Source organism: Dama dama, chromosome 32 (assembly GCF_033118175.1).
Source record: "Dama dama isolate Ldn47 chromosome 32, ASM3311817v1, whole genome shotgun sequence".
NCBI lineage: Eukaryota > Metazoa > Chordata > Mammalia > Artiodactyla > Cervidae > Dama > Dama dama.
Window position 1 is genome coordinate 46886987 of NC_083712.1, and position 21324 is coordinate 46908310.

Consider the following 21324-nt stretch of genomic DNA (forward strand, 5'->3'; position numbering starts at 1 on the left):
AAAAATAGCTCGTTCAAGAGTTAACTTGACTAAGAGAACAGATTCTTAAATAGACTTAAATGGCAAGGTGCATTTCCCTGGTAGTTTTTAATCTACTGGAACTTTGGGGATGAGAAGAATTAAATTTTCCAAGGTGGCATGAGTCTCAGCAGTGGTGTCATCTCACTTAAATTGACTACTTTCTCAGGAATCTACATACCACCTCTCATCTCTCCACGGGCTGTTAGACAGATTAGACATCAGTAAAGCTCCATAAAACTCAGAAAGAGACTTGACTGTCAAAACAGTTCATTTGGAATTTTCAGACCTGAAATTAATAGTGCTTAGATAATCAACAAAATGTGTTTCAGAATCGTCTTTCCCAGAAATTGGCAATAAAGGAAAATAATAAAATTTCTCAGGTTACAAAATACTAACAGGAAATGGCCCACTTTTTATGCTCCAACAACTGTGACTTGGGAGAATATGTAAAGTCTAGAAATTGTCTGTTCCAAATAATCTCTGCTGGCAATCAAATAAAATTGTCGCTCATAAAAAGGAATATTCTTAAAATCTTGGTTAGTGCCACTTGCAGGAGGTGCCATCAGTTTAGCAGAAGCACCTTCAAAAGGCAAAAATGATCAGTGGAGTGAGGTCATTACACAACAGGTATCTGGGCAAGTGAAGGAAATTTTCATCTTTTCTTTATCTTTGTATTCTTAGGAGCATCTGGCCTATTTAGAAAAAGTAAAACAAAAATAACACCAAGAATATAACAATCATTCTAACATCAGGTGAAAGGCCTGAAACAATATTTTTAGAGCTACTCAAATGAAAAATGCAACTGTACATTCTCACATCAAGAACCCTAACTTTGAGACTGCATTTCTACCCTAACTTTGAGACTGCATTTCTACTTAGAAAATGTCTCCTTGGTGACTCAGATTTCTCCTTCTTTGGAGGAAGACTTGTTAACTTTAGATCCAGCACTTTCCATTCGTGGACCCCCTCCCAATGCCTTTGGGGGCCAAACAGTTCCTGCAAGGGCTCCCAAAAGGATATGCCCACCAAGATTTATCCAAAACATTGGAAAGTTCAAGAACCACTGTTTTCACCCAAAGGTTAAAAACTGTATGACTATTTTTTCCCTTCTACTCCTGTGGTGCTTTATTTACTCCTTCTGTGCTTTCCTTTCCTCAGAGAATCTCTAAGGAGAGATTTCACCAAGATGAGTGATTGCCGTGCCATTTGGAAGATTCCTTCCCAGTGGGGAGGGAAGACCAAATCTGGGGCAAAACCAGTGGCTTGCATGACTTCTCTCATTGACAGCGCTTTCCCTGGAAAATCATTAAGTAGATGACTTGACTCTTTATACTGTGGATATATCAAACATTGCCATACTTTCAGTTGTCCGAGAAGAAGAAAAATCTCAATAGAAAACTCAGAAGGTGTTTGTTGCTTTAAACACTAGTGGTTTTGTACAGGGGCTGTAAATCATCATGTAAAATGATTCTTAATGGGAGGTTCCTTGCAGAACGACTTCCTGTTTTGCTCTTTAGATAAATAGCAACTGTGTTTCACATGGGTTTGGCCAACAGTGCAAGGATTCCTTATGGCATTGGATTGTATTTTATTTCTTCCACACTTGCTACTCATAGATACCTCTGAGACTCACCAAAATGACAAACTAATTTCCAAAAACAGGCTTATAGTCTAGAGGAGTAATTTTTTAATTTTTATTTTTAGAGAAGACAGAAGGGCATACTCCCACCTAAAGAGAGGTCAGCTGGCCTGAAAATTAGCCAACTGCTGTTGTATAATGGAAACTGACCCTGGCTCAGAAGGCTCACTTGGAGGTTTCCAGCAAGATTTCATCACTACATGGGTTGTGGCATTTAAAGGGATGGGCTGGTTTAATGAGCTGTTTCACCAGCTTCTTAACTTTCACTGCAAATATTTCTCCAGAAGCCAAAGCCTCCAGTCCCCTCATTTTGTGGACTTGAAGTATTAATTAGGGCTTAGATTCTATAAAAAACAAGTGGGAGAGTCATAAACTTCTAGGTCTACTGGCTCCCAAATTGCTTAGCCATGACTATTTTTTAACTCTGTGTTAGCCCCAGTTAGCAGTACATTCAGTGTTTTAGAAACTCAATATAATCTATATTGAAGTTTTCCATAAATCAAATTCCTTAAAGGTCCATTTGTGTCATTTTACAATCTATGCCACTGGTTCAAGTTTAAAAGCACCATGAAGAGGAAAATGAATTACTCTGTATGCATAGACCAAATATATTTCCAATCTCAATTTAAGTCATCTAAAGGAGACTGTTATGTCAAACTATTTTTGTGACTCATTTTTTAAAAATTTGTATATCAAACATTTATTCCTTTTATTAAAAGAAATAAACAAGAAATATTTTACCATCTTGCCCTGATTATATGAAAATAAAGTTTTTTCCTAAACCTCCATTGTTATATATTTATGCTCATAATCATTGTGTCCTTATTATATGATTGCTATTTATTATTTAGCAGAGTTTTCAGTGCATCTCTGAAGTCCACATATTGTCAGATTTATAGGTAATACAGCATTTTACTGATATACCACAATTAACTATCTCACTTCCCAGTATTTGGGCACTTGTCATGATTTTTAAATAATCATGACTGCACTAAGATTATGACATGTGGTCAGTTCTTAGGGCTACTGTAACAAAGCGCCACAAGTTGGATTGGCTTAAGACAACAGAACTGTATTTTCTCACTGTTCTGGAGACTGGAAGTCTGAAATCAAGTTGCTGACAGGGCCATGATCCTTCTGAGCCCCCAGAGAAGGGTCTTTTCTTGCCTCTTCCAGCTTTTGGCATCAATTCCACTCCCCACCTTGGTCTTCAGATGGCCATCATCCTTCTGTGTCTCTTCTCCTTTTATCAGGACACCAATCATAGGAACTAAGGATTCATCCTATCCCAGTAGAATCTCCAGCTTAACTAATTATATTTACAACCACCCTGTCTCCAAACGATGTCTCACTTGGAAATTCCTGGAAAGACATCAGATTTGGGGGGACACTTTCCATCCCAGTGTAGGTGCCCTAAACCACTCTTTAAAGAGATGAAACAGTCTCCATTTCTAAGGGACAGGAAAATAAAATGCTCTCACACTTTCAAAATACTCAATTAAAAAACAAAATAACTTTATGTATATGTGTGTGTTATTTGTCTTAACTCTCCAATCTGTAATTTCGAAGAGCAAATAAATTCTACTTTTCATATTATTTTTTAAAATCCTGATTATCTCACAAGCACAAAAATTCAACACTACACTGGAGGGAATAAAAATGTTTCATAGAGATCATGAATTTACTTTCATGTCCTTTAATCAATGCTCTTTCTTCCCAGAGACAACAAATTTCCCCACAGATTCCTATCTTTGATGAGGATTTACAGAAAAATAAATAGCTTTCTACTCCTCAAAGTCTATAGAGGGTACCACACATCCCAAAAGAGAAGAGGAATTTACAAACAGGGGGATAAAAAAGGACTTCCCTCATAGTCCAATGGTTAAGACTCCAGGCTTCCACTGCAGGGGGTGTGGGTTTGATTCCTGGTCAGGAAACTAAGACCCTGCATGCTGTACAGAGTAGTCAAAAACAAAACAAACAAAAACCAGGGGGAAAAAACAGCATGTGTGTTTCACCCTTCGCCATTATTCAGCATTCAACGGTATTTCTTGATCTTTAAGAGGGCTTCCTCCATGCACCCCTGTCAGGAGGGGAAATCCACAGTGTAAGAAGAGGCAGTGCACTCTTCAATGTGGAGAGTCTGAAAAGCTAAACTGCCCAAGCCGCTCAGCTTTGCAAGCATCCCATGAGAAAGTGGGTCCGCCATATGTACTTTGGTTCAGTTCAGTTCAGTTCATTTCAGTCGCTCAGTCCTGTCTGACCCTTTGTGACCCCATGGACTATAACACGCCAGGCCTCCCTGTCCATCACCAACTCCTGGAGTTTACTCAAACTCATGTCCATTGAGTTGATGATGCCATCCAACCATCTCATCCTCTGTTGTCCCCTTCTCCTCCCGCCTTCAATCTTTCCAGCATCAGGGTCTTTTCCAATGAGTCAGCTCTTCACATCAGGAGGCCAAAGTATTGGAGTTTCAGTCTCAGCATCAGCCCTTCCAATGAATATTCAGGACTGATTTCCTTTAGGATGGACTGGTGGGATCTCCATGCAGTTCAAGGGACTCTCAAGAGTCTTCTCCAACACTGCAGTTTAAAAGCATCAATTCTTTGGTGCTCAGCTTTCTTTACAGTCCAACTCTGGCATCCATTCATGACTACTGGAAAAACCACAGCTTTGACTGTCTTTATAAAGGAGTAGACATGGATCACCCCCATTCCTTTCTCCCCGATTCATCCCCTGTCAACACATCAAAACACGTTTCCAAGGGTCTGGAAGGAGCACAGGACACTGTCTGAAGGTAAAGGAAGAGTGACACCACAGTTATTCTGAAGATCAGATCACTGGCAAAATATTACGTTTGTTGGGTTTTTTAATTAAGACTTTATTCATTCAGCTGTGCCAGGTCTTCCTTGCAGCATGCAAACTCTTAGTTGTAGCATGAAGGATCTAGTTCCCTGACCAGGAATTGAATCCAGGCCCCCTGCATTGGGAGCACAGAGTCTTAGCCATTGGATCACCAGGGAAATTCCAAGGCTTTATTTTTATAAAGCAGTTTAAGGTCCCTGCAAATCTGAGGGGCAGATACAGATTCCCCTGTACCGATCACGCACCCATGCACAGACTCCCCATGGTCAGCACCACCCACCAGATGGGATATTTGTTACAACTGATAAACCTACCTTGTCACCTCATAGTCACCCAGAGTTCATAGTTCATACTGTGGTTCACTTTTGATATTATATTATACATCCTATGCTTTGGACAAATGTATAATGTATACAAATGTATAATGATGTAAGTTCATCATTATGGTATCACTCAGGCTGTTTACTGCCCTGAAAATCCTCTATGTTCTGCCTATTCATCCCTTCCCCTACCTTCCAATCCCTAGCAGCCACTGGTTTTTTCACTCTCTCCTTAGTTTTGCCTTCTCCAGAATATAAGATGGTTGGAATCAAATGGTAGGTCACCTCTTCCAACTAGCTTCTTTCACTTAGGAATATGCATTTTAAAGTTCCCTCCACATATTTTCATGTCTCTTTTTTTTTTTTTTTTTTGGCCGTGCCATGCGGCATGTGGGATGTTAGTTCCTCAACCAGGGATTGAACCCAGGGAACAGTCCTAAGTGCTGGACCACCAGGGGATTCCTCTGTCCATGCCTTGAGAGCTCATTTCTTCTTAGCACTAAGCAACATCCCATCATCTGGATGTGCAACAGTTTATTCATCCACTCACCTTAAGGACATTTAATTGCTTCCAACTTCTGGCAATGCTGAATAAAGCTACTATCAGAACTTTTGTGTAGGTGTTTTGGTGGATAAACCTCAGTTCCTTTGTGTAAATACCAAGGAACATGATTCCCAGATCCTATGGCAATAGGAGGTCGAGATTGTAAGACTTTGCCAAACAGTCTTCCAGGAAGCCCGTGGCTTGCTCTGACCACACTGGGGAAGGAATACCCCCGCTTGGGAGCATATTCCGGTCTTTACAGCAGCTGTTTCCCAGATAATGCTAATGATGTTTCATAAAGGATTATGTCTTACAGCTTTAAGCGGTCCTCTTTCCAAAGAAATAAAGTTCTCCCGTAGCCTTGTATAATCACTGTGCATATGCTTGAACTACATGTCTTATTCCCAAGAAGCCCCACATGTGAAACATATATGATGCTCATAATACTTTCTATTTCAAAATAATGGAATAACTTTCACTGGAAGACATTTTTAAAAATGCATTTTAAAATGCACCCTTCCCCAAGTGACACCCGTGACACAAAGACAGGGCACTTTTAGAATCAGAGGTCAAGATAAGACCTGCTGCTCTGCAAGGAACTGGAAAAATGAAACTGCACAGTTATTTGGGAATCTGGCTCTCCAAGCACAAACAGCCAGCCTTTTTTTATTTTCCCCCCTCAATAAGGAAAGTGAATGCTCAGCTTTGAGGTATGCTCGGCTTTGAGGTATGAGGTATGTTCTATTTGTTTTGGAGGAATTAATGTAAACTGTCCACAGTTGCATTGCTAAGATGAAATAGAAAAATAGGAATCAAGAGTTCACCAGTAAATACCACTGCTTACAATCAGAATTTTATAAAGCTCAGAAGTAACTGTTTTCCTAATATGTCAGACCAATATGGAGCCCTTTCCTTAAATTATGGGGGGAAAAAAGTATTTTTGAGTTATTCTGGTCATCTTACTAGTTCAGCTGGATCCAGTGTGGTAGTGAAATAAACAGTGAAATAAATCACTTTCTGATTAGCAATTATGGTGGCCAAAAAATTCAAAGAATCAAGAAGCAAATCTCTTTAGCTAAGAATATGAGGTCCCACCTCCCCCTCTCGTTTTGTGGAAAATTGTCTCTCTGCTCTGACACCACTTAAGTTACCACGTCAGCCTCTGGTTCTCTTCACTTCATTTTGAAAGCCTTTTTCCCTTCCTGTCAATGTGGTTTCCCACCGTTCTCTTCAAACTGCTCTTAGAAGATGCAGGGTCCTGGGATTCTCAAAGACGCCACGTCACTGATGCCTGCCCCTCCTTCTGAAAGCTCCCTTCTCTCCTGGCTCAGTGAGTCCTCTTCGGGTTTCTCTGAGGACTTTTCCTGTGTGCTGTGCTGAGGCCTGGGTCCCAAGGCCCATGTTTCTTGGGTTTATTTCCTCATGCATTCCACACATAACTGTCAAGTGCCTTTTAAGTGCCTGGCAATGTCTTAAGGTTCTGACTTCAGCTCCATTTTCTCTCTCATCTCTGTAGCTTCTCCCTCTGCAATGTCAGCCTCCAGGCTTTATCCACCCTCTTCACCCTTTCCTTTTGGGCCACTGCTTTAATATACATTCTTTTTCTTGCCTAAATAATTTTATTAACTACCACTCATCCTACAGAAAGTATCTTTTCCCTGTCTTTCCTTCATTGACTTCTCTTATATTTAATATAAAATGTTTCAAAATTTCCCCAAATTTAGATAACTAGGAAGATGAGAAAAATGGATGACAAGCCCACACCCAAAGTCAACCGTTTCATCTTTACTGTGCTTTCTGCCAGAATTTTTGCAGGTATTTTTTTTTTAAACAAGTTGAGAGGGTAAAAAAATTATTTCAACCTTCAAAAGTTACCAAAACGTGAAGAAGAAATCTTTCAAATACCTTTCTTGAAGCCAGCAAAATGCTGAAAAGAAACTTGACATAGGTATCTCACTCCCCCAAAATTAGAAAGAAAGCCAAATAAAGATCAATCTCACTTCTAGAAATTATGCAGTAATAATAAATTAAATATGAGCAAATATAATATAGGAGAAAAATTTTAAATGGTAAATAAACACTGAAAAAATAGCTAAATAGTAATAACTTTATTGCATTAAAATGGCATGCTACTAGGACAAGGATAAATTTTAATCACTGCTTCAAGTAATGCAAAATTTGACTTCTGATAAAATTAAAATTGCACTCCTAACTTAAAAGAAGTTTGAGCAAAAATAGGAACAAATGATATGTTCTTGACATGATATTAATTTCATTTCAGCATCATGCTTAATAGTCAAAACTGAGAAAAACTTCCCTTGATAAGGGAAACAATAAAAGAAATTTCAATTTACTCTTGTTTGCAAAATACCAGATAACACATTTAGAAAAGAGAAATAGGAGGTATGAATACAAGAAATAAAGTAAACTTATGGCTATTTTCAGATGATTTGCAAGTATCCAGGGAAAACAAGATTATCAACTGAAGGAAAGTTCTAGAAACATAAGATCTTATTCAGTATTTTTTGCATAAATTTCACAAAAAAGACTACTGGTTTCCTTCAGAGGCACAATCTATGAAACAGTGCTCATTGCCACTGAAAATAGAATTTGGAAGTGATTCTTCTTTTTATTTTGAAGCCATTTAAATAAACTGAATTTATCTGATCTTTGAAGACTGAACAATTAACATATTAAAAAATGAAAAAAGCAAAATCCTACATCTGATAAATAGCTTGGTAGGAAGCTAGTAAAGTAGTTACAAAACAACTAGACAAAAGACGACAGCTTTTTAATAAAAACAATAACCAGACAAAATAGTGCATTTAAGGATGCTATCTACAATAGCAAAAAGTCTACAGATAAATTTCAAATGACAATGCAGAGTGTAAAAAAGAAAATAACACTTTAATATTCTGCTGAGATCCATAAAGGTCATGAATAAATAAAAAAGCATATCTTAATATTGAATAGAAAATGTCAAAAATATAAAGAATGCTAATAATTGAATTTCTAAATTTGATGGGATCCTAATGAAAACCTACTGAGAAGTCTGGGGAGTAGCAGGGCTTTAAAAATACTGGGTGTGCGAGGAAACCAGATCTGAAAGAGACACATGTACCCTAATGTTCATCACAGCACTGTTGATAATAGCCAGGACATGGAAGCAACCTAGATGCCCATCAGCAGACGAATGGATAAGGAAGCTGTGGTACATATACAACAAGGAATATTACTCAGCCATTAAAAAGAATTCATTTGAATCAGTTCTAATGAGATGGATGAAACTGGGGCCCATTATACAGAGTGAAGTAAGTCAGAAAGATAAAGACCAATACAGTATACTAACACATATATATGGAATTTAAAAAGATGGTAACGCTAACCCTACATGCAAAACAGAAAAAGAGACACAGATGTACAGAACATACTTTTGGACTTTGTGGGAGAAGGTGAGGGTGGGATGTTCTGAGAGAACAGCATTGAAACAAGTATACTATCAAGGGTGAAACAGATCACCAGCCCAGGCTGGATGCATGAGACAAGTGCTCAGGGCTGGTGCACTGGGAAGACCCAGAGGGATGGGATGGGGAGGGAGGCGGGAGGGGGGATCGGGATGGGGAACACATGTAAATCCATGGCTGATTCATGTCAATGTATGCAAAAACCACTACAATATTGTAAAGTAATTAGCCTCCAACTAATAAAAATATATGAAAAATAAAATAAAATAAAAAATAAAAAAAATAAAAATACTGGGTGTGCAAACTAGATGTTTGATGGGGGTTAATGTCTAAAAATATATATCATACAACTTAATAGCAAAAAACTATATATAGTTAACCCTTGAACAACATGGATTTGAACTGCACAGGTCCACTTACACTCAGATTCTTTCCAATAAATACTACTATAATACTACACAATCTATGGTTGGTTGAATCCAAGGATACACAACAGCAGATATGGAGGGCCAACTGTTAAGTTACACATGAATTTTCATCTGTGTAGGAGTCTGTGTCCTTAACCCTCTTGTTGTTTCAAGGGTCAACTGTCACCTGATTAAAAATTACACAAAAGATCTGAATAGACATTTTTCCAAAGAAGTCATACAAATGGCCAACAGGTATATAAAAAGGGCTCAACATCACTAATCATAGAGAAATACAAAGCAAAACCACAGTGAGATATCAAGTCTCACACCTGTTAGGGCAGCTTTTATCAAAACATCTAGAGATAACACATATTGGTCAAGATGCAGAAAGAAGGGAGCCCTTGTGCACTGTTGGTGGGAATGTTCATTGGTGTAGCCTATATGGAAAACAGTAGAGACTACTCAAACAATTTAAAAGAAAAAAAAAAAAAAAGACCTACCATGTGATCCAGTAATCCCACATCCAGGTATATATCTGAAGGAAACAAAATCAGTACCTGAAGAGATAGCTGAGCTCCCCTGTTCATTGAGGCATTATTCAAATAGCCAAGGTAACTTAACAACCTAAGTATCTATTGATGGATGAATGGTTAAAGAAAATGTGAAATATACAAACAATGGAATATTATTCTGCCTTAAAAAGATCCTGCATTTGTAACAATATGAATGAACCTGGAGTGTATTATGCTAGGTGAAATAAACCAGAAGGAAAAAGACAAATACTACATAATTCCACTCATATTTGGGAGGGAAAAAAGGCTAACTCATAGAAATGGAAAATAAAGTGCTGGTTACCAGGGGCTAGGAGTGAGCGATATGGGAAGATATTGGTCAGAATCCTTTAAGTTGTTAAGATGATTAAATTCTGAGGGTCTAATGTACAACACAAGGACTATAGTCAATGATACTATATTGCAAACTTGAAGTTTGCTAAGACGGCAAATCTTAAGCATTCTGACCACACAAAAAAATAAATAAAGAGGTAATTATGTGAGGTGACAGGTATGTTACTTTTAACATGACTATGGTAAATAATTCATAATGTATATTTGCATAGTACCATTACATTGTCCACTTTAAATATATGCAATTTTATTTATCAGTATACCTTTAAAAAACTGGAAAAAAGAAGAAATTTTTTTCAATTTTAAAAATAAAAATATAAATTACTCTGAAATTCATCTGGAAAAAAATGAATATGTTAGAATAGCTAAGAGAAACCAGAAAACATAGGAGTGATGAGGAAATAATATATATGCAAAAATAGATAACTGAATAACTTTTGCTGCACACCAGAACCTACCACAACACTGTAAACCAACTACACTTCAATTCAACAACAGACAAGGGTAATGAGCAAAGACAAGCACCATCAGCATTTTAAAATCTTTAAAATCATAATATTTAAAATAGCATTACACAGGTGGAGGAGTGAACAGACACAGCAATGAAACAGAATCCAGAAATGGATACAAATGCATAGGGTGATTTTTTCGAGCAAAGACAGAATTTTTAGTTAATAGAGTAAAGATGAGTTATTTAATAAAGGGTAACTGAAAATAGACTAATCATTGGAAAACTTAACTGGATCACTGCTCAATTCCTTACAACAAATTAATTCTAGAAAAATAAAAAATTTCAATTAAAAAAAAATAAGACTTCAAAATATCTAGAAGAAAATTGGTGAATACCCAAAAGTCACATAGGCTATTTGTTCTATTTGATTAAAAAAAAATACATTTTATCATTTTTTCAGGCAAAAATGACAGTAAACAAAGTCAAATGACAAATGAAGAGTCAGTGTCTTTACAATACATTCAACAGAGTACTAGCTCTAAAGATCTATTTGACAAAGTGTCATTTTAATAGAAAAAAATGTTATCTTTGTTTTAACTTTCATTCTGTAATTAAGAGTGAAGTTGAACTTCTTTCCATGTGTTTACTGGCCATTTACATTTTTTACCTACTCTGATAATCGCCCACTTTAGGCCGTATATTTTCATTGCTCTGCAGGAGCTCTTTGATTGTCAATAGTATTATTGGTCTGCTAGATTTAATTGCTTGTCTTTCTGTGCCAGCATATAACAGAACAGAATTGTAAATTCTATCAAATCTACAATCTCTTTCCTCATGGATTCTAGATTTCATACCTGTTTTAAAAGTCTTCTCTTCCTATCCAAGTTAACAATATAATATTATAGCAGATGTGTGATATACATGCAATAAATTTATGTGTATTGTGATGTGGGAGGGTCTACATTTATTTTCTTTGCAAAAAGCCAAGCATCCTAACACAATTTCCTGAATTATCTGCTCTTTCTTCACTTCAGGCAAACTTTTGATATATTCAGTTGCTACACATCCTTAGATCTGTGTAGGACTCTTAATTCTATTGCATGAAATTATTTGTATTCATGCCATCATTATAAACACCAAATTACAATAACTTTTTGTTTTCTGTACTGTCCGAGAGGACGAGTGCAATATGCATTCTTATTTTTCAAAATATTCTTGTCTATTTTCACACAGGTTTGTTATTGGATTTTTTTTTCTTGTTGTTTGCTTGGTTTTTGCAAATAAATATTTGAATCAGTTTGACAGATTCTCCCAAAATTCCACTGGGATGTCATCAGATTTAAGAGTTTAATTGAGAAGACTGACACTGCTCCAATATGGTCTTCCTAACTAGAAGCATCACTTGCCTACGCATTTACTCAGATCTTCTTTTACATCTCTCTGTAATGTTTTATAGCATTTTTTTCCCAGAAAGGTTTTGTATCTTAAATTAATTCATACATATTTGGTGCTTTTGTGGTCAACCAATGGGCTAATTTTCATTTCATTTCCTGAGCAGTTATTCCAAGCATAGAAGGAAGCCTATGATTTTGTATATTTAGATTATGCCCCTTTAGGGAATTGTCTAGTTTTAAATAAATTATCCTACCAACATCTTGTATCCAGTGCCTATTAGTCCCTTCAGTCGTGTCCAGCCCTTTGTGATCCCACAGACTGCAGCCTGCCAGCCTCCTCTGTCCAAGGGGTTTTTCAGACAAGAATACTAGAGAGAGTTACCATGTCCTTCTCCAGGGGATCTTCTCAATGCAGGGATCAAACCCACACCTCTAGTGTCTCCTCCGTTGCAGGCAGATTCTTTACTGCTGAGTCACCAGGGAAGCCCCTTGTATTCAGTTTATTACAACAATTAACCATGTTATATTGATCTTTCTGCAATATTTCTGTGTCTTCACAGATAATGTCTGACTTGCCATTGTGTCAGTAACACACAGAGCTGTTAAATAAATATTGGTTTAATGGGTAGTGCTTCCTGAATGTACATGCCAATCCTGTCCATAAGCTGCAGACTGAATTTCCAACAGTGTGCCAAACATCTTCATACTGGTTTCCTTCTGGCACCTCACAGTCAGTGACTGTCACTAGACATCTCAACATCCTCTTTTCTTCTCTATTCCTACCTCCTCTCTCACATTCAGTCCTTTACTACAGCTTAAAAGTTCTACTTCTGGACTTTCCTGGTGGCTCAGTGGTAAAGAATCCACCTGCCAGTGCAGGAGACACAGGTTCCAACCCTGGTCCGGGAAGATCCCACATGCCACAGAGCAGTTAAGCCCGCAAGCCACAGCTACGGAGCCTGTGCTCTAGAGCCCAGGACTCGAAACTGCTGCAATGACTGAAACCCTTGCATCCTAGAGCCCATGTTCCGCTGAGACGCCCAAGCACCACAACTCGAGAGTGGCCCCTGCTTGCCGCAACTAGACAAAGGCCTGAGCAGCAACAAAGACCCTGCACAGCCAAAAGTAAATTATAAAAAAAAGTTCCACTGCTGCAGTGTTTTCACCTCATTTTCATATAAAAGAAACAAGTCCTCCTCCTATTTGAAAACCTTCCGTGGTCAGTTCCCCGCTGCCTAAACAAAACCTAAACTCAGGATAGAATCCAAGACCCTCCCCAGGCCGGTTCCATCTACTTTCCAATTCCACCCATGTTCACTCTGACTGCCGATAAGCGGAGACTGAGATGGGGACTCAGATGGATTGGGAAGCTGGTGCTCCCAGGAAAAAGGAATGAAGGGAAGTAGGAAGGGGAAGGAAAGGAACTAAGCTCAGACATGGCCCCACCTGCAGCCTGTGTCAGCCGGGTCCCTAGGCTGCTCCCGACCAGAAAATTTAGTTGGTCCCCCTGAGAGGGGCTTACTCTCCTGTAGCCCGTGCCAGTCAGGCACATGAGCCAAAGATGCAGCAGAGGTAGCAGGTGAGCTCTCTGTTGAGGTGGGTTTCCGTTCACCGGAGGGTGATTCTCTGAACAAGGGCAGACCTGTGGCCTCATTAGAGCTGGGAGAGGGGTAACCTGCTAGCAGGGATGTGGGGAGGGCAGCAACAGCATCTCTGGCCAGCTCGAAACTTGTGTTCCATCGTCGCCCTGAGCTCCAGCCACTCAAGAACACTCATGCTTCCTAAATATGTCTAGCACCTCCATCACTCCATACCTTTTCCTGGAACAACCTTCCTACCTTGTCCAACTATCAAAGACCTACTCAGATTGCAACATATTCCAAACCCTTTCTCATCTGTGATAATCTCGTGTCTCCTCTCACTTCATTAGCCTTGTGTCTTCCTTGGGAGTTTCTTCATACCTCTCCTGTAGCATTTATTTGTGTGCATTTTTAATATAGTTTAATATTCACAATTTTTTTTCCTCCAAGTCAATGTAGAAGTCATTCATTTTACCTGTTCTCATTTTATTCTCCTGCTTGTAACAATTAATTAGAAGCATCTGCTTCCTCACATTTTATAAATGCCTTTGGTGTGAAAACAGTCAAAGCCATCTTTTTTTTTTTTTTGTAAATACCTAGCATGAAACCAAAGAAATACTGAATTGAGTTGAATCCAGAATAATATAAAAATAAATAAATAAAAAGCAACCTTTTTTCTTTGTGCCCCATCTGGCACGGAAATAAAGAGACTTGTTTGCAGCCTTTCTTTTCATTCTGTTCCTCTCCTCTGTTTTATGATTCTACTAAACCTTCACTATAAACATTTTATTCACTGTCTAGATTTTTTTATGTACTGACAAATATCATAAGGCAATTGACTACCTTCTATTATAAGTCAATCTTTTATATCTTTTAATGGTGATAATTGAGAAATCAAAGGTTTTGTGTTCTGTTTTTAGAGTTTCACCATCAATTTCCTTTATTATGTTGAGATCACTTTATCACTCGGAAAAATATGTGGTCCAAAACATTGTTTGAAAAGCATTATCTTTTCAAGGACTTCTTATATTAGGCATTTGACACTGACTTTTGATACAGATACAGACTTGAATCCTCATATAAAAAGTAGACTCATTTACTAGAGACAATCGATGTCATTGTTTCCAACATGCTCATTCTATAGTCAGGGAAATTGAGATTCAGAGGCCACAATCAAGTTTCACAATTGCTTAAAATCCTTTAATAACTTTCCAAGGCCATAGGATAAAGTGAAGATGTCTCAATATGGCATGCAAGCCCTCCGTGACTTGGTCTCTGATTAATCACGCAGTATAACTCCAGCAAAAAAAATAAAAGAAAGAAACTTATATTCTGCCAAACTCTGTGTGTACTCTGACCCTCTCCCTGAGTCTTTAAAATATCCTGTTTCCAGTATCTTGAAACACACGTCAGCACTCTCACTCCTATCCCATCAACCAGTTAGCTCCTACTGATCCTTCAGCTCTTCAGCAAGATACGACTTCCTCCGTGCAGTCTTCCTAGACACCCCTGGACGGTTTTAGGTGACCCTTCCTCTTCAGATGCTCAATATACTCTCAACTTATACTCATGATGCCGAGCTGTAATGTCTAGTTCCTGGTCTATGACTCAACTCTGTGCCTCCCTCACCCAACATTATCCATCCTCCTTACTGTGTTCTATTTATTTATTTATTTAATGCTCATTTTATTCTATTTTTCCCCTCTTTTGATCAAACCAAAAGGCATGTGTGATCTCAGTTCCCTGACTGGGAATTAAATCTACTACCTCTGTACTGGAAGCATGGAATCTTAACTGGACCTCCAGGGGTGCTTCTATTATTTCTTTCATAACATTTATTACCTTCTAACATCCCATCTCTAGTCTTTCCGATTCTATTGTTTTCCTCTATGCACAAAGACTCGGGTTTGCAGGACAGGGTATTGGAGAAGAGGGAGCTATGCAGAGGAGGAGCTCCATGAGGTTCCAGAAGGAGAAGGGGACGACAGAGGATGAGACTGTTGGATGGCATCACCGACTCGATGGACATGAGCTTGAGAAAGCTCCTGGAGTTGGTGATGGACAGGGAGGCCTGGCGTGCTGTAGTTCATGGGGTCGCAAAAATTCGGACACGACTGAGTGACTGAACACACCATCGAATTACTCAGTGTTCACTGCTGGTCATGATAGAGTAACTCATATTGAATTAGCACTGACATACTGACATAAACAATTGCAAAACTGGAAGAAAATATTACACAAATATATTCAGATATTGGACAACAGGCAGCACTGGGTTATAGTCCCTGGGAGAAGAAGAATTCCAAAGCGGGCCCCATAATAGCCCTGGCTTTCTGCCTGGAGTCACTGTCCAGACTGCAATGCAAGTGGGGTGCAGCCCAAGCAGACCTTGGGGGTCTTGCTGACCTAAGAAGAGAGATTAGACGTCAGGGCTGCTGAGGGGACTTGGGTTTGCAGGACACACAGTACTGGAGAAGAGGAAGCTATGCAGAGAAGGACCTCCATAAAGTTCCAGGCATCTCCAGCAGTCATAAACTGAATACCAGGCTGTGCATGTGAGGACAAGACTCCAGAAAGCTCAGAAGAGAGATGTGTGAGGGTGATGAGCTGAACACAGCTCCTGGAGCAGCACAGCGCTGGGAGTCGCGGGGCCTCCGGCCAGCAAGTGCCCCTGGGAGGATGTCAGCCAGGCACGCACACCTGCATACAAGTCTGCAGAAGAAAAGGAAGAATGAGGACAAAACATTTTTGTAGAAAAAACAATGGCTAAGAAAAAATTGTTGCGGTTGTTTAGTTGTTAAGTCATATCTGACTCTTTTGTGACCCCTTGGCCTGTAGCCTGCCAGGCTGCTCTGTTTGGGATTTCCCAGGCAGTGGGCTGCCATTTGCTTCTCCAGGGCATCTTTCCCACCCAGAGATCAAACTTGAGTCTCCTGCATTGGTAGGAGGATTCTTTACTGCTGAGCTACCTGGAAAGCCAAGAACAAAAAAAACCCACAAAGCTACCAATACAAAAAGCTCAACTAATCCTAAGCAATATTTTTTAAAATAATAAGAAACAAATAAGAATAAAGACTACATCCAGGCATATTCTACTCCAATGTTCAAACCAATGCAAAAGGAAAAATCTTTAAAAGTAGTCAGAAGGAGGGACAAAAACACATTTCAAACAGAAACAATGCAAGGCAGAAGACAATGCGACAACATTGATAAAGTGCTGAAAAGAAAAAGCTGTTACCTGTGAATTATCCAGTGGCTCAGACAGTAAAGAATCTGCCAGCAATGTGGGAGACATGGGTTCAATCCCTGGGTGAGAAGATCCCCTGGAGAAGAGCATGGCAACCCACTCCAGTATTCTTGCCTGAAGAATTCCATGGGCAGAGGGACCTGGCGAGCTATAGTCCATGGGGTCGCAGAGTCAGACATGACTGAGTGACTCACACTTTCACTTGCTCACCGGAAACAGTGCAAGGCAGAAGACAATGCGACATCGATAAAATGCTGAAAGGAGAAGGCTGTCACCTGTGAATTATCTATCTAGAAAAACAGCCCTCCCAAATGAAAGCAGAATAAAAATATTTCAAGATGAACAGACACTGACAGAATTTACTACCATCAAATCTGTTTTACAAGAAATGTTACAAGATTTTTCAGGCTGTAGGAAAGTGATGGTGTGCAGAAACTCAGCTCTGCAGAAAGGAACGAAGAGCACTGGAGACTGTGACTATGATGGCGGCAGGAGGAGGCCTCAGAGGAGCAGAGCCTAGGATGTGAACTCAGCGGCTGAGTGAAAGACAGCATCCAGGACAAGAAAAGGACTGTTTCCAAGACTGGACAGGAGAAGTGATAGACAAACTGGGAACTTTTGTTGTACAAAAATCAAGGACATGGTCAAAGAAAGATGGGGACATGTCAAAAGGACTCAGAAGCCAACTAGAAAGTCAACAAAATAATTCCTAGAGGCAAAATGAATCATGGCAAGCATTAATTGTATCCTGTTGATTAAAATGTGAAGCCATGAGTCCATACCGATATAAAGAAAAGAACAAATGAATTCAAAGTTTATGAAGAGCTGGAGATCTGCTTAATGCCGAAGTACACCCTTGTAAGATGTCTGTGAGTCATGAAGGAGAGAAAGCATAACTTCACATAGCCTACAGACATCATCATAATCAGGTAACCAATACAAATGTCACCAGTAAGGGACAAACTGAAATTGTGTGCCACTTGATATAATACAGTCAGAACATAGCATCAGCTCTTTGGTATTCTTGCCTAAGATGCATAATCTGAACCATAACAGAAAACATAAGGGAAAAAAAATCAAATAGCAAGTCTACAAAATAAACATAATGACCTTTCCTCTTCAAAAGTGTCAAGGTTACAGAAATCAAGGAAAGACATAAAAACTAAAGACAACAGATGATACTGAAGGGAAACTTCTGCTCTATATAGAGGATATTATTGGAACAACTAGGAAAACTTGATTGAGGTTTGAAGATTAGGTGGCAGTAATAAATCAATGTTAACTTCCTGATTCTGATGGTGGTATTGTAAGTGTGTAGGAGGATGTCCTGGTTTGTAGGAAATGTGCAATAATGGAAAGTATAATTGTACTAAACCCTCCTAAAGGTAAAGATTCTCATTCAAGATAAAAAACCAAGATCCTGCTATACCCTATGTACTAGAAACACACTTTAAATATAAATAATGCTTTTAAATATAATGTTCATTGTTTGCTTTCCCCCAGTAGTTTGTAAAGCTCATGAAGACTGGGATTTGGCACACAGCAGTCACTTAAAAAAAAAGCTTGTTGTATGAATAATTAGGTACTCCTCTTAGACTGTACACTTGAGGACACAGCCCATGTTTCTGGAATCACTGTTTCTCCATGGCCTGGCAAACAGAAAGACCTCAATAAACACTGGTGGAATTGTAACTGAAAGTGAGGTCTGGCTGCTTGCTGCTCAGAAGCCAGTAAAGAGGTAAAGTTGGTGGAAAGGAGAGTTTGCTTTATTTCGGAGGCGATAACCTGGGGCAGAGGGGGGACTCTAGTCCAAAGGCTGACTCCTCCCACCCCTGCTGCCCCCAGCCACTGACAATCAAGGGGCAAGAGCTTTTATAGATGGTGGGGGATGGGGGGTACTGCCCACAGCAGCCATGCAGTCAACTCTGACAGTCATCTTGAAACTGGTCATGTGATGGTCTGACCAGCATCATCGTGGTTGTTTCAAGTTCAGCTAGTCTTTAGTTCCAAAGCTGACGTGCTCCCATTTCTTGGAGGCCAGCTATTGAAATTGAGGCAGCTTCTGTCATGGCTACAGTCTGGTCATTATGTAGTTAATGTCCTTCATCTGGTAGGGGTTTCAACATCTACAAGACAGCTCAAAGGATATGAGCTCAGGATAATTTCCATAGCCCTTGAGAAGGGACTCAAAGTCCCTGACTTTGCTTAATCACTGAACTATTATTATTTAGTGTTGTTGGAGAGTTTTCCTTTGCTTCTGCCTTTTCTCACTTCTTTGGTTAAGCTCATGGTTCAGCAAATTTTCTTCCATGACAAAAGCCAGGCTGAGGACTTGGAGGGAAGGACTCTATGGCCCTGCCCTGTTTTAATCCCCATTTTTCTTTTATACTCCTCAATCTTGAAGAGGGACAGGTACAGAACAAGAGAGGGAATAAAGTTTTACATAAAGGTTAGTCATGAACTTGGCAGAGAACTTGGCTTTTGTTCCATTGCTGTTTCAATTTTCCCCAGTTATTTGAGAGAATGGTGCTTGTGTGACGACTGCTGGCTACTTTCTGTGGAAGCAGGGCACAGTCCTGCCTAACTGGGGAATGGACACAGAGTTGGAAATATTCTCAAGTTCCAAGCTTACCATGAATATTTTATATTATGAAAATATTATCTCTCTCTGATTACTTTGTCATATTTGACCTGGACAAATATTTGAAAACTAGTAGACATACTGCAGTGAGAATAATAATAAAAATGTGTCTTTATACTATTCTCTGAATGTGTTTTTCCCCCCCATAATGGTCAAAGCAGGTGTACAATGTTTGTTTAATAGGCCACAAACAGGCTATCTTTGTTATCTTAAAATTCAAATTAAATCATATATATGCCAGAACAACTTCCCCATGTGAACATTTCTTCCATCATTTTCCCTTTTAATTGCAAATCTTTCCATAGAAACCATTGACAATATATTTTTCCAGTGTTGCCAGAGTGGCTTGTTGCCTACTCTGGGTTCATGGATGTCCCTTGGTGCTAGGCTTACTATTTGTTTATATATTGGCCTTGTTATCCACATTGGGGGAAAACTAATCAGACATAGCAAACAAGTACAATGGTATGCTGATGGGGAAACATTTGTGTAGGCTATTCATTTTATCACTTAACACCCAAACGTCACATAAGCATTGTATGTGTACTTTTAGCAGTAAACTTAAAGCCAGTAGTGATACATAAGTCATTATATTCTGTGATAACTTCACTAGACATTTTTTTCCATCTGAACATTGGAGTCAAAAATAGTTCAAAGCAAAACAATAGATTTCCATTAGAAATTTTTTAAATTTTTTAACCAGTTCAGCAGCATGACTTAAAAGTTCTCAGATGTTTTCCATGTAATTTAACATACCAAATAATCCTAGTTACTTTCATATTTCTTCCAAGATGCCTAAGGGCCATCTGAAATACTCAGAGTTAGCTAGAGAGAGAAAGTTACAATCTGTTATCAAAAGCAGCTTAATATACCAGGAAAATTTTATTCTGTTGACAGAGAGAAATAAAACCAAACTCCAGTCTTGTACCAGCTTACTATTAATAACAAAGTTCATTTACCTAATTAAATCCAATCTAATTTTAATCATTCCTGATAACATACAAAATTTTTTTCCTCAAAGTTCCCTTTACTTTCACAGACTTTTTATCACTTTCTGGACATTAATTTGTTTCTTATCTTCCCCCAAACACAAGCAACCAGCTCTAGGATAAAATTATTCCTTTTTCCTCAATAAAAATATCTCCACTCTTTTTTACCTCTCTTGTCAACAAAACATATGCCACTTGCTTTACATACTGAAATGTTTCCCTTATAATTCTAGTAGTTTTAATTACATATGACAATAATTGTCCTTTAAAAGACCTTAATAAGTGTTAACTGACAAAGGATTAACCTCCAAAATATACAAGCATCTCATACAGTTCAATATTAGGAGAATGAACACCCAATCAAAAAATGGGCAGAAGACCTAAATAGACATTTCTCCAGAAACATACAGAGATGGCCAATAAACACATGAAAAGATGCTCAGCATCACTCATTATTAGAGAAATGCAAATCATAACTACAGTGAGTACCACCTCACACCAATCAGAACAGCCATCATCAAAAAACTAAATGCTGGAGAGGATGTGAAGGAAAGGGAATCTTCTTGCATTGTTGGTAGGAATGAAAATTGGTACTGCCAGCATGGAGAACACTATGGAGATTCCTTAATAAAGTAGGGCTAAAACCACCATGTTGTTGTTTAATCGCCAACTCGTATCTCCTTGCGACCCCATGGACTGCAGCACACCAGGCCTCCCTGCCCCTCACCATCTTTTTCTCAGAATATATCTGCATCAGTGGGATTTCTGGGTCATATGGCAGTTGTTGGTGTTTTTTTAGAGGTTTTTTTGTACAGTTTTTTTTTTTGAACTGTATAAAAAAATAACTACCA